Source organism: Columba livia, chromosome 3 (genome assembly GCF_036013475.1).
Source record: "Columba livia isolate bColLiv1 breed racing homer chromosome 3, bColLiv1.pat.W.v2, whole genome shotgun sequence".
In the NCBI taxonomy this organism is placed as follows: Eukaryota; Metazoa; Chordata; class Aves; order Columbiformes; family Columbidae; genus Columba; species Columba livia.
The window spans coordinates 79,515,410-79,528,609 of record NC_088604.1 but is presented as its reverse complement, the minus strand read 5'-3'; positions in this window follow the sequence as shown (position 1 = coordinate 79,528,609).

Here is a 13,200-nt window from a genome sequence, read left to right as displayed (position 1 = left end):
CTTCCATATAATGAAGAAAATATTGATGAAAGCTATGCGCAGACTTTTTTGTTCAAATGCAAATAGACATTCTCTTAGGATACTCTCAGGCAGTATCAAATAGCAATTACAAACCAAAATATTTTGTGTACATACACATTATGTGTACACTGGTGTAATTTGAGTCATTTATTTTTATAGGGGGATAGTCATCTGTGGTTTGTGATGCATGTTCAATTTCAATGACCTAAATGACTTTAAGCCTTCAAAGTCAGTAAAATCATTTTTTAATTCACTATACACATCACAGAGTTTCTAGAGGAAAAGCAGGAAGAAGTCAGAAAAGTCCAAGAAGTTAAGCAATAATGCTCTGAACCAGGGCTGTCCCCTGTGCAAAGAGCTCTCCTGTGCTGACAAGACCTGTGACCTTTCATGCACTAGTTCATTAGTGGTGAGCCATTGCAACCAGCTTCACACCTTTTCTCAGCACTGCCATGTCTGGGGATCTACATAGACAAATTCAGGTGGTAGCGTACCACTCCCCTCTGTGCAGTATAGGTGAGCTTTAGCAGTACCAATGGCTTCATACTGGGAGCTAATAGTTAAAAGCCACATTTTATTTGTTGGCCCTCAGCCTGTAACACAGGCCCAGAGTACCTGTGCCATGAAATAAAAATGGAGGCATGATGATGATAAAGAGTATCCAATCACACAATGGATTAAGACTACACTTAAATCCATGCCTAGATTTCTGGAAATCAACAGGAAATCTACCAAGATTGTATAGAATTCTGAAAGAAAGATACCAAGTTTTTCATAAAATAACTGGATTTGCTCAAAACATAGCTAGCCACTGCTGCAAAGGTACTGTTCATTTTTTCATGGTTACTTGGTACAGATGTAAACTTACTACTTTCACAACAAAACAAAGAAAACAAAAATGTCATCATTTTTCCAAGGAACCAATAGCTAAAATAGTATCTCTCAGTCTGACAGATAAAAAAAAAAAAAAAGTCAAGTCAATTCCAAATAGGAATAAACTCACATTTTTATATTAGGAGCAAATATTTCAAAATCCACTTTGGGTAGGTTATATTAGTTCCTTTTGGATGAGACACATATTTCAGAATGAAAAATGTGATTGTTTAATTCTGAAAATGTCAAAATAGGAGGCTTCAACTTCATCAGTGTGCATTTTGAGACAGTTGGGCTTTTAACCTACGAAACAGGAAGCTAAATGAAATATATCCATTTTTTAAAAACTGCTTATCTTTATGGAATATGACCTGTTTTACATTCTCTAAGTAACTGCTTACTGCCCCTTAATCAGACAGCATGAGTAGGCAGGGGAGATATTTATAGATGGAGCTTTAGGAGGAGTATCTGGTATTTTGTTTACTACTTTAATTTAATTTCATAAACGAACAGTGTAGATGGTAATGAGAAGCATATGAATGGAGGTCTGTAGTGGAAAGAGAGCCAAAATGGAGCTCTGATGCCAAACTTGAAGTGGAAAGGGAGCTGCCTCTTTCAGCTTACCTAGAGAAAAGGAAAGCTGTGCCCAGCAGAGTAGTATGAATAAAGCAGTGTGCTTCAATCAGCTTATTCCCACATCAGAGGTAGGTTAGGACTATCCCCACTGAAGCTGGCAGAGTCACACAGCTACAAACTATGTGTGCCTAAGGAGAAAGAAAATCAAAAAATCAAATGAAAACAGAAATAAGCAAGCTGAGCAGGAAAGAAAGGACAGAAGTCCCAAGTAGAGAAAGAGCAAGAAACAAAGTGAATCTCATAGATATGGAATTTTAAGCTGACATGGCAAGATACCCAAGAGTCAGCAGGTAAATTTGAGGAAGAAATGACACAGATTGCTTACAATGTGGTAAGATGAAAAGAATACTTATGATTGCCAAACAGATTAGAAAAAATAAGGTGGAACAGGGAGATCAGAAATGGACATGACAGAGCTGAATTGTCAACTGTTTTTATCTTCTATGTGGCAAAAGGCATGCAGTTTCAGTACATGCCAACATAAATGCTAGGAAGGGCCTACCCAAGAGAATGCCTTTACCACAGGAGAACACTGTGGTAACAAGATATCATTTTCCATGTACAATGAGCACCAAGAAGGCCAGAACTTTCTTACCAGGAGCAGCAGGTCTGTGGGTGAACTCTCTTGAGTATTTCTTAGCAGATTTGCAACTTATGAAGGATCTTTGAATCTAATACCACCTAAGTGAAAACCATCTGGCACACTTTGCATTAAGCTCCTTGAGAATCAAAGAGCTTTTCTAACTAAAGCTCAGTTTTCAGTTTCAGATCTTAAACTGTAACAACAATCAGGGAAAAAAAAATCTCAATATGTAAAGACAATATGAATGAATGTTAAACTTCTTCATATTTCTGAAATGAACAGACATGGAAGGAAGGCAGAAAGAGAGCAAAGAAGAGAAGCATGCATCTGGGAACCAAAATTCTGATTTTTGTCTAAGGAAAAGTACCATGGACACTGAACATATTAGCCCTCACACATCTTGCACTGAGAGACACAAACTGTAATTCTGAAAAATCCCCATGCTACTCATGTGTGGCGATATTAACTGTACAGAAGTATACATTATAACTATTTTTTTAATATTTCAAATGACAGGTTTGGAAATAAAAATGGAGAAAGAGTTAAAAAAATGCATTGCTGGCTTCATAGTAACTGACATTGTCAGAAGATCCTGAAGTATTTCATCAGCTATATATAGAGACGACTTTCTCTGTTCCTGAAATTCAGCCATGGATGAAGTGTAGCAAGAAACATTTATAGGACAGACAAATACTACCAAAGCATAGCTTGGGCTTCAGGACTATGGAGAAAATGTTGACTGCACTGACATCACTGGCTTTTGCCAACCCTTTGTGCGGAGGGGAAATCACGGGGCTGAGACATGGGGTGACCCACACCAGCTTAAGATGCCATATATGACCTTGAGCAAGTAAATTCAGGTAAAATTTCTCCCCCCCAAAAAAGCTAAGTGTTAGCCCATTAGACTGCTCTCACTGGAAGATAAACAAGCTCTAAAACAGTGTCAGCAATGCTTCCTTTGGTCCTTAATGTCTGTCTGGAATAAAAACTCCCTGAAGCAGAGGCTTTTACTGTTTAAAAGGCCTGAGGATCCTACAGAACAATTATGATTACAGTGTGCTTTACCTGCCACACACCCTTCACCTCCATGTTTGTCTCTCAGGTGTGTGTGTAGCCTGCACATGAAAATACCTAGCATTATTCCAGTATGTCAGGTTTGCTCAGTCATTCAGGATCTCTTATACTCTGGAAGGGATGCCCCTGCTGTTTGTAGGGCCACACTTGCAGCCTTATAGCCTGCAGCCAACAGTCCTGATTCCCAGAGAGGCTTTATGGCAGATGTTAGTAGGAAACATTCAACATCTGGTCTCTGCCACAGTATCACTAAGCAGTACTGTGATACTAAATAACAACCACAACCTGCAATGTGAGTGCTGAAAGATGTAATATAGCAGAGGGAAAACCCTCTAGTGATGGCAACTGCCAGGCAGCACTACACAAGATCACAACTGTCATGAATGAGAGGAGCTCTCAGACCTCATATTTGACATATTTCTATTAAAAATTTCAGAAGAAACCATGATACCTGAACTCTTTTACCCCTTGAGCTAGCCTCTGAGGTTGCCTTTTTTGTTTGATAGTTCTTGTCTGGGTAGATGCAACTCAAAAAGACAGATTAGATAATGAACTAAATAATATCAGAGGTTTCAACAGATGCTTTGCACAATTTAGAAATGTAGCATCAAATGAAAAACTGGGAAATGTGTATGGTGATTTATATACTACACTGCAGTCAGTCTGTTAGCTCACTGAAGTGTAGAGCAATATGCAAACAGTTACAATGTAATACACACCGTAACAGGTGGGGAAACTACAAATAGTGCTGGCATAAGATTGGAAAAAATGGCGAGACAGATCCAGGATTTTAAAAATGGTTCAGTTATGAGAATGCAGGGGGCAGGGCTAGTGGTATAGCATGGCCTATTACAAGCCTTCTGAAGAAATCTTCAAACCATCATGTGTTCCCATAGTCCTGGCTGTGTTCCTGTTTTATGTTGGCTTAGCCTTACCACACAAAGATACTAAGCAAGGAAGAAACTGTGTGACTAGGGCAATGCAAAAACCTGCAACTGACCACACAATTTTTGTTTAATACTACCAGTTCAAAAAAAAAAAAAAATCCTTACTAAGACAGGCTGTGACCCATAACTGGATTACCTGAGACTATTTGTCTAAAAAAGTACATTATTCATCAACAGTTTTGGTGACACTGAGAAAAGAGAACAGAGACATGTGCGTGAGGTAAGGAATGCATAGGCAACATGCCTTTATTTATCTAGAAACAAACACCACCAACTAAGTCAGAGTTTCCAGACAATAATTATCTAAGGGGCACAGATGAAACCTGGCAGGTTTTAAATCACTGAGGTATGAGGTAGAGATTACGGGCACAGGATGTGAGCACTAGATATCAGACACTGCTGTGTTCTAAACTCAGCATTTGTACAGATTAACTGAATGATCTTAGACAAATCATAGTCTCAATGCCCTTATTTCTCTTTCCAAATACACCAGTGCAATTTCACTAATATCAATGCAATTAAAGTTACACACTCAAGAAGGCAACCTGGTTGAATAAAGTGCCAGTCTGCAAAAATGAATACTAGCTACTCATTATTCATTCCACAGGAGCGATACAAAGATTAGTAAAAGGGGCAAATACATCCCTGTATAAGGCAGTATTAGGTGCAACCTGAATTACTGCCAAACAGGGATAACATGTTCTTTTTGCAACAGGTATAGTGCAAGTTTTCCTCTTCCAGAACTGTTGTCCTTACACCCTGTCCAACAGAGTTTTACTCTGACACTTGGCTGTATGAAGATTCAGCACCAAGAAAATGAGCAATGTTCCTGCCATGCTTGACATGAAAGCAACAAGGCCTCAATTTTCCAAATCCTGTTCTGAAGGCAATTGTTCGCTGTTCAGCTATGATCTCTCTCACTAACTTTGGCCCTATTCTCATCTCAGGAACAATGCCTATCAGTTTTGCACAACATACTTTCCAGTGTGAGACTGGTTGCTCTCGACATCTACCAGCAATAACCTACTCAGGGTGATGACTCTTGTATATTCTCAGTCCCTCTGAACATGGACAAGTCCTTTGTTTCTTAATTGGCTCATTTCCCTACATGAATCCAGGTTAGCATAAGCAGAGAAGGAGAGGAGGGTATTTGCATGTTTCTTCACTTTTAAACTAGTTTGTCAATAGGATAAATGCAGTGGAGTTGTGCTAATGTGCAGTCTAGATCTCTGTTGTGTCCCATAGTAAAAACTGGAATAGCTGTAATCTTCCAGAATTTCATAATGGAACCTAATCAAGAGCATGTTTGTTGGTTGGTTGGTTGGTTGGTTTGCATTTTGTTTTGTTTTTCCAAGCCAGATGCTGTACTAGGTATTTTTCCAGTTCATATGGACAATAGTTAACTGGAGGTGGAGTCTGCAACTAGGACAAAGGTGAGTGTATCCTTACAGGCTGTAAGGCTCTGCATGTATTTATAGCAAACTCTGGAACTCATTTTTTAGTTGAAATAGTCTGAACACATCTTCCTCTGGCCACTTTTTTGCCATGATAAAAGCATTCAGCAGAAAGCTTATTTTGCAGTCCAAATAGATGGATTCAAATATATCTTGGACTTCTCTAGGGGAGACTATTCAGTTACAAATGCACTTCCAGAACACTAAGACACTTTTTGATTTTTCCCCATGGCTCAGCAATCCCCCTTGCACCTCCTTCATAGGTAACCCTGGCACACAGATGATCTACGGAAAATTAGGCCAATCAGGCCCTAGATTTGTAGGGTCTGATTTTTTACTGTTAAAGTACCAGTGGTAGAAGTCAAACGAGTCATAATCCGTACATTCAGTTGCAGGAGAGAATGCTTAAAACAATACATGATGGAAATACCAGACAAATATAGGATCTTGCTGGGCCTAAGGGTTCAAACCACCAGGCCTACTCAATGGGCAAAAAGATAGTATGTAACTGTAAAGCACTTTAGGGAAAAAAACAAACAAACAAATTCCACAGTATCAGCATTCAGTACCCTAAATCTATCCATAGGATGGGGAAATGGAACTATGAACAGTTTGGGGCATGTGCCTCAGTTTTCTTTCTGTAAACCAGGAATAATACTAACACTGTGAAGTACAAGGAAATATGTGAAAAACAAATACCCAGTAGATTTGGAATATTTGAAAGACAAGTACAACTGTGACGACCAGAGCTGAAAATCATAAAATATGTATTTGGAAATATGCTGCAACTGTGTGCAACAGATCTGCATTGAATAAAAAAAGAGATATCATAATGCTGTAGTGCACTGCTCATGCAATACACTGAACAAAGTGGGATTTCCGGAGAAAAAGTAGTTTGCAACTATCCAATTAAAGTCTGCATTGTGATACATACAAAGCAGCTGAATTAAGATTGCTTGGAAAACTTAACTCTGGCATAGTCCACCAATAACTGACTTGAGATCTTGATGGTCTTGTGAGATATCTGCTCTACAACTAATTATAAATACATTATAAATTAAGTAATCATAAATGAGTTCTGAATTGGAATACAAAATGTTAAGCAAAGCACTAAAGGTTTCAACTGCAGCTTAACAGTTATATAACCACTGTAGCTTCTGCTCAAGAAAGAACATCATGTTTTGCATCTCAGATGTGTCTGTTGTAGATTCACACAAGAGTCTTTAAATGTGTTACAGTGACACAGACAGACTAGGCACATCTTAAGACTCTTAACGCCACGTGCTCCTGTTCACTACACGTTCAAGGCCAGGCTGCCATTCTACCTACCATACTAAATGCCCGTCAAGCCTTCTGCAGGAACAGAACAGCACCCTCCTGTCAGTGTGTGCAAGGAATTGCCTCTGATGTCACTGGGCCTCTTAAGACTCTCTCAAGCAATTTCTCTGCAGAGAATGCTCTAACTCACTGGCATGCACAATACATGCAGAATGACAGAGAGTAAAAAATGCATTGAAGGGAACATTGACATGTACTTTTGTCAGTAGGAGTTATTAGCTGTTATCAAGAACATTTCCAGTTGTCAAGACTATTTTATTAAAGGCTGCACAGAGTCTTTACATCATCTCAAAAACGGCAGGGTCACTACTTCAACTCTGAAAATATGGCACCTCTAGTAAATCAGCAAATCTGGAGATCTAGGCTTACCAGTAAAACTCAGTTGCATGACCTCACCATCTACATCAAACATATTATTTCTTCTAATAAGATTTTTCCCCCAAGAATTCCCAAGATACGTAACATCATAAACAGTTTCCAATGTACAATGAAAGTAAATATAAAAGCCATTTATTTTTAAAACTGCACTGAAATGCAAAGAAAAGTTTGGTTTGATGGTTGCAGGTAGTTTCTATAATTCAGTATCACAGAAATGCACTCTCTGACTTTCTAATACTTTTAAAATACTATAGTATTAATATCTCTCATATATATATGCATATATACGTAGGTTAAAAAATGGTCAGTTGTTCACAGTGCCACTGTGCTAGGCATTACATGAATGCATAACTCATTCCTACCAAAGAAACAAAAAAAGTAAATTAAATGAACTTTAGAAAGTGGATAAATAAAAACATGTAACTGAATATAACTGAACAGCAAAATCAGCAGTTACATTTTCCCCTCTCTGCTACTGAATGTGGATCATACTGTTTTCAGGCATTATCATACAAAGTTGTGAGCTCATTTGAGTTCAAACCATGTATTCACCAGATATGGAAAAGGCCCATGCATTGGCAGTGACTGGAGCAAATGAAGAAATGAAAGCAGCAATGGCTTCAACTGCCAGCCTGAGGAAAGGCTGAAATTTGTGTTTAGTGCATCTGGATAGGAATGACACTATTTCTCCTCCAGGGAAAGAACTGTGATTCACCTCAACATTTCAAAAACAGAAAAAAACCAACCCGGCAAATGGGTGGCTGACAAGCAAATAGAAGTTCGAACAGCTGCAGGTCACAAATGGGTAATTGCAGCATATGAGCCCTACTGCTATTCCAATGCCTGTCAGTTGCTGAAATAACAAGGAATGGAGGGAGATTATAGCAAGGCAGCATACTGCAGTTAGAAAAGCAAGCTGTGTTAAACATGTCCCTTATTATCACTTTTTCCTTCTCCCCATCCTTCAGCTTATTGTCTTTTACTGTTTACAGCCCTGCTAAAAAAGATGAGACATCTAGTACACAACACTCTCCTTTTTGTTTTTACATCCAAGTCCTAATGCTACACTCCAGTTACCAAGTTCTCCCAATGCATTAAACGATGTGACTCACAACTACCACACAGCAGATCCATGATACCTAGTCTCTTAGTAGATTGTCCAGCACAGTTATCTTCTCATAATAATAAACAGCTAACATATACACACTGTATCATATTTCCCAGCCTAATAAATACCAAATTATTAGAAAGGATTATCACAATCACAGCAATCATGAGAGATATTTTCCTATTTTTCATTGCAACAACTATGTAGTCATTATAATCCAACTTTCTAGCTGACTTTTTACACTATAAACAAAAAAATCACAATTCATCAAGGAGCTCCGCACTGAAAGGACTGGGTTTTTTCTTGCACTTTTCACTATCTGCATTTGTCTTCCTTACTCCCCCTGATGCTTTTGCGACAAAGTAGACCTGCCCTAAGTGAATGCAAACGGAGTTACAAAGATAGCCTGCTCTTTTCAAGCTGATGCTTTCTCTGCATGTGCCTAGCTGAAACTAGTTTCTTTATTTGGGGTTTATTTCTCCTTGTCTAGAATGTATATTTAAAAGCTTCTGTTACAACCATTTTAATTCAAAAGCCCTCAGTTTGTATTACCATATTGGAAAGCCTTTAATACAGTATAATCCCCAAAATAGCTTCCCGCCACCCCATCCAGAGGGTTTCTATTTATTATTAGATCTGGAATGCAGCTACACATGAGAATTTATGGCTGGGGAAGCTGCAACAGATTTTCCAAGAAAAGCCAGGGAAATGTGACACCGCCTGCCACAGTGGTCAGTAAGTCGATGACGTGCTTCATACACTGCCTAACAAGGAAGCTTCTTCCAGCCCTTCAGTTCAACTGAAGAATTATTCTCCCTTCAGTCCTGTTCCAGCAATGAGAACTGCAATTCTCTGTCACCTCAGTCACCACTGAACTACACTTGATTGTTTCTGCCTCCAGTTACATCAGCTGCACACTCATACAACTCCACTGACCTCATCAGAATTACTCCTGAGTTTTACTAATGCAAGCATAAAAAGATCAAGCCCTCAGGGCAGGGAGGGTTGATAGGGAAAACAAATCTTAACTCTCTCATTTTACATATTTGCAAATTTACATGATATGACAGCACCAATTTCTTTGCTTCTGACAAAAGCCTAGCCAAGGGAATAATGGCCTCAAGGCCTTATCAATGTATACACTGCAGAAGGGTACTGTCTCATCATTTCACCATGTCAAGAAGTGACTGCTGCATTGTCACAGAGAGCAGAAAGAACTGAAACCAGAGAAAAATACATTATTGCAGCCTTAAAGTACAGAATAAAGCACTGCACTTCCTGATAATTACAGTACATGAACTAAGAACAAAGGGGACAGATTAGCTCAGAGTAGCACAATTTAATTGCACAGCCTCCAAAACTACAAAATACTGGCATGCCTCCTGCAACCAATAGCAAAACAAAATATACCCCATGACAATAAGATTACCTCGGTTTACAAAGTGTTTAATCCACTGTTCCAGAAGACAAAAGGGTTTACAGGTCTTCTGGCATATATATATCCACATTAAACGCACACAGCTGTTAACACCTACTTTTGCTTTAAAAGTTAAGAAACCTCAATTCACTCTAAGGAGGTTACAGTCTCCTTTGTGTATCCTAATAAGGTTTTAATATTACTTAATTACACTGCAATCAGATAATATTTTAGATGTCAGGCACTGTCACATTGTCTATTAGCAACGGCATAAGGAAACGTCAGGGAACACACCAAGATTATTAGCAAGCAATGGTGAAGCACATGAAAGGTGGCTGTCTCCATCTCCTTCAGAACTGTCTTAACAATCCAAAACCATGGTGAATCAGAGGACAGGAGGTGGTGCAAGGAGGAAAAAGATTAAACACCTTAGCAAATGAATTAAGAATCTTTTGAGAGTACGTAAGAATACTTAATACAAATACTCTCTAACTTTGTATGTAAACAGTAAATTGTATAGGTAGTACTCAATTCCTTATCTTCATTTTGATATATATCAATTGCATGATACAAAACTACGTTTTTGTACCAGATGTGATTCCCTTTTCCTCTTTAAATGAAATTCCTCCCTAACTGCTGCCTATATAAGAAATGAAAACAGAAGATGCATTCTGAGAGCACACCTAATGGGAATTTGGTCTACAAGGCAGAACAAAATCTAGTCTGCACAAAACCTCTGAAATTTATACAGTGTGACAAGGGTTCCTCAGCACCACTTCATTCTACAAATTTCCTCCTACTGGGATGCATTACTTACCACAGCAGATAAAGCTCTACACACACACAGCTGGTGAGGTGAGTTGGAAGGAAAAGAATATAATATTATTAGATCTTTATCTAAATAAAGACATCAGTTATATTTGCTCCAGTGGTAGCACAAATTTACCCAGATGTAAAGAACATTAAAAGTTTAATAGTGTTTGCATTTCTCAATCAAATCTTTTAAAAAACACCAGTACTCGGGAGTGAATGGGCTTACAGAAAATGCTTGAAACAGATCGCTTCTTTCCAAAGAGAAATTAGCATATGACAATTTATATTCGAAGACTTCAAGATTTTTAACAGACAATCTAACCTGTCAAACGCCATTTAATAGCAGCCATCAGCAGAGGTGATCTCAGTTGTAGTGTGGCTACAAGAATTCCAGCCACACAGCCTAGCTATGTGATGATGCAGGCACTCAGAAGCTAAAGGGACTGTTTGAAACAGGCTTTGATTTAAGTTCAGAAATGCATCTCTTTGTAGTTCAGCATGGAGCAAATGTCTGTGATATCCAGCTTCACCACTGGGGAATTAGAAATCCAACTAAGCATATTTCCTAGCAGACTTTCTGCTTTTATATTTTTCCCAGGAAACGCTTTTTCAGAATTAAATCAAGAACAAATGTTTTTCCCTCTGTAGGTGTCTCTGTTCCTCCAATTAACCTACAAAGGGAATCTCAGCTTTACTCTGAAACCAAACAAGGATGGAATAGAAAGCACAAAGGTATAAAGCCTCTGTCTTGCAGCTCCCTATGAGAAAGAATAAAGTAGGATAGGAGTACTGGAAAACCTGAACACATTTCAGCATTTACAACTTCTAGTTTACCTTTCTGGCTAGAGTATTCAAATAATGAACCACATTGATTTAAAAAATTACTATATTTCTGTTTAGAAACAGCTTTCTTTCCTTTGCAAAGTCTACACAGAATCACACAGAATCACAGAATTGACTGGGTTGTAAAAGACCTCAGAGATCATCAAGTCAAATATTTCAATGTTTGGTATTTTTAGCCATGGAAATATGCATATTTATGCAGGCTTTAACCATACTAAAAATAGGTCACATGAGGGCTTCATAAAGGAAAAAGATGCACAGAAGCCACAGAGAATGTGAAAAAGTGCAATAAATTGGCCTCTTGTTTTGCAGCTCACTTGCTAGATGATCAGAATCTCAGTGTTAGAACAATCAGAAAATAATAGCAAGCCAGCAATAGCAAATCAGTAATAGTCTCCAAACACCTTGACATTGCTATAACTGCAGTGGTAGCAGCTCTTAACAGCTCCGCAATTGCTGTCATTACATCCAAATAATACCGTGTCAGAAGTAACATGATATAGAGTTAATATGTGGTCTCTGACAAGGCACCAGCAAACATAATCAAGCACAAAGTCAGACACTGAGCTTTATTTCCTCACTCTGCTCTCACTCCTACAAAGGCTTAACTGAATACAAGCAAAGTTTCTTGTTGAAATCAGTGGATATTCCTAATGGATAAAACAAAGCATTTTAAAAATTCTTTGCGACCTTAAACTTTTATCAGCTTTTTATATTTCTACAGCATGCTAAATGAATGCCAAGTAACACTGTTTTACTATGTGAGCAAATTTGTTATTTCTGCCATAGGTATAGAGATTCTCAACAATATAAGGAAATCATTTTCCAGATCTTCGTGCTGGAATTGTTGTCTTTGGCATCATTTTGTCCATGCACTTACATGAACTGAAATCAGGTTTGTTCTGCTGATAATATAGATTATTAAAAAGATGGAGCCAGGCCCTTCTCAGAGGTGTACAATGTAAGGATTGGAAGCAACAGATGCAAGCCAGAACACACAAAATCCCAAGTCAATGTATGGCTTGTCCTTTCCCCAGCACCCCAGGCTTCTCTGTTTGTCACAAGCCAGGTTCCCTTTTTGGCTTTGTGCACCAACTTTCAGGTGCAGATCCTGCAGCCCTGAATGCAAACAGCTGGCAAACATCATGGTGTTTCGTATTAGGAATTTCTTTTTAATCTGAGGGTGACCAAACCATGGCCAAGTGGCTCAGTGAAACTCTAGAATTTCCATCCGTAGAGGTACTCCAAATGCAACTGGATAAAACTCTGAGCAGCTTGCTCTAAGCTGGCCCTGCTCTGGGGACAGATCAGGTGGCTTTTAGAGGACTCTTCCAACCTACACAGTTCTGTAACTGGGATCTAGCCCATACACACAACAGTAGCTTTCAAGACTCTTTGCTCACGGAAGTCCTGCACTTCCCCTAGCACCACTCACTCCAGACATGGAAAATCCTGAGGTGGAACAACTCTGGTTGTGCACACCCTTACTACTAAGACAGGATGCCCTCGTTTAGTGGATCCCCGCCCACAGCTGGGGCTGTTGCTGGGCAGCAGCACACCTTTGCCACAGACACCCTGCTGAGGCTTCTCCCTCCACCCGCCGGCGCTGCGGGCCTTCGCACCTCGAGCTGCTACCTGGACCGACCGCTTCCCCAACACGGGCCGGCCGGTCTCCGCCCGAACGCACCAAACCGCCGATAACGGCGACTCCAACG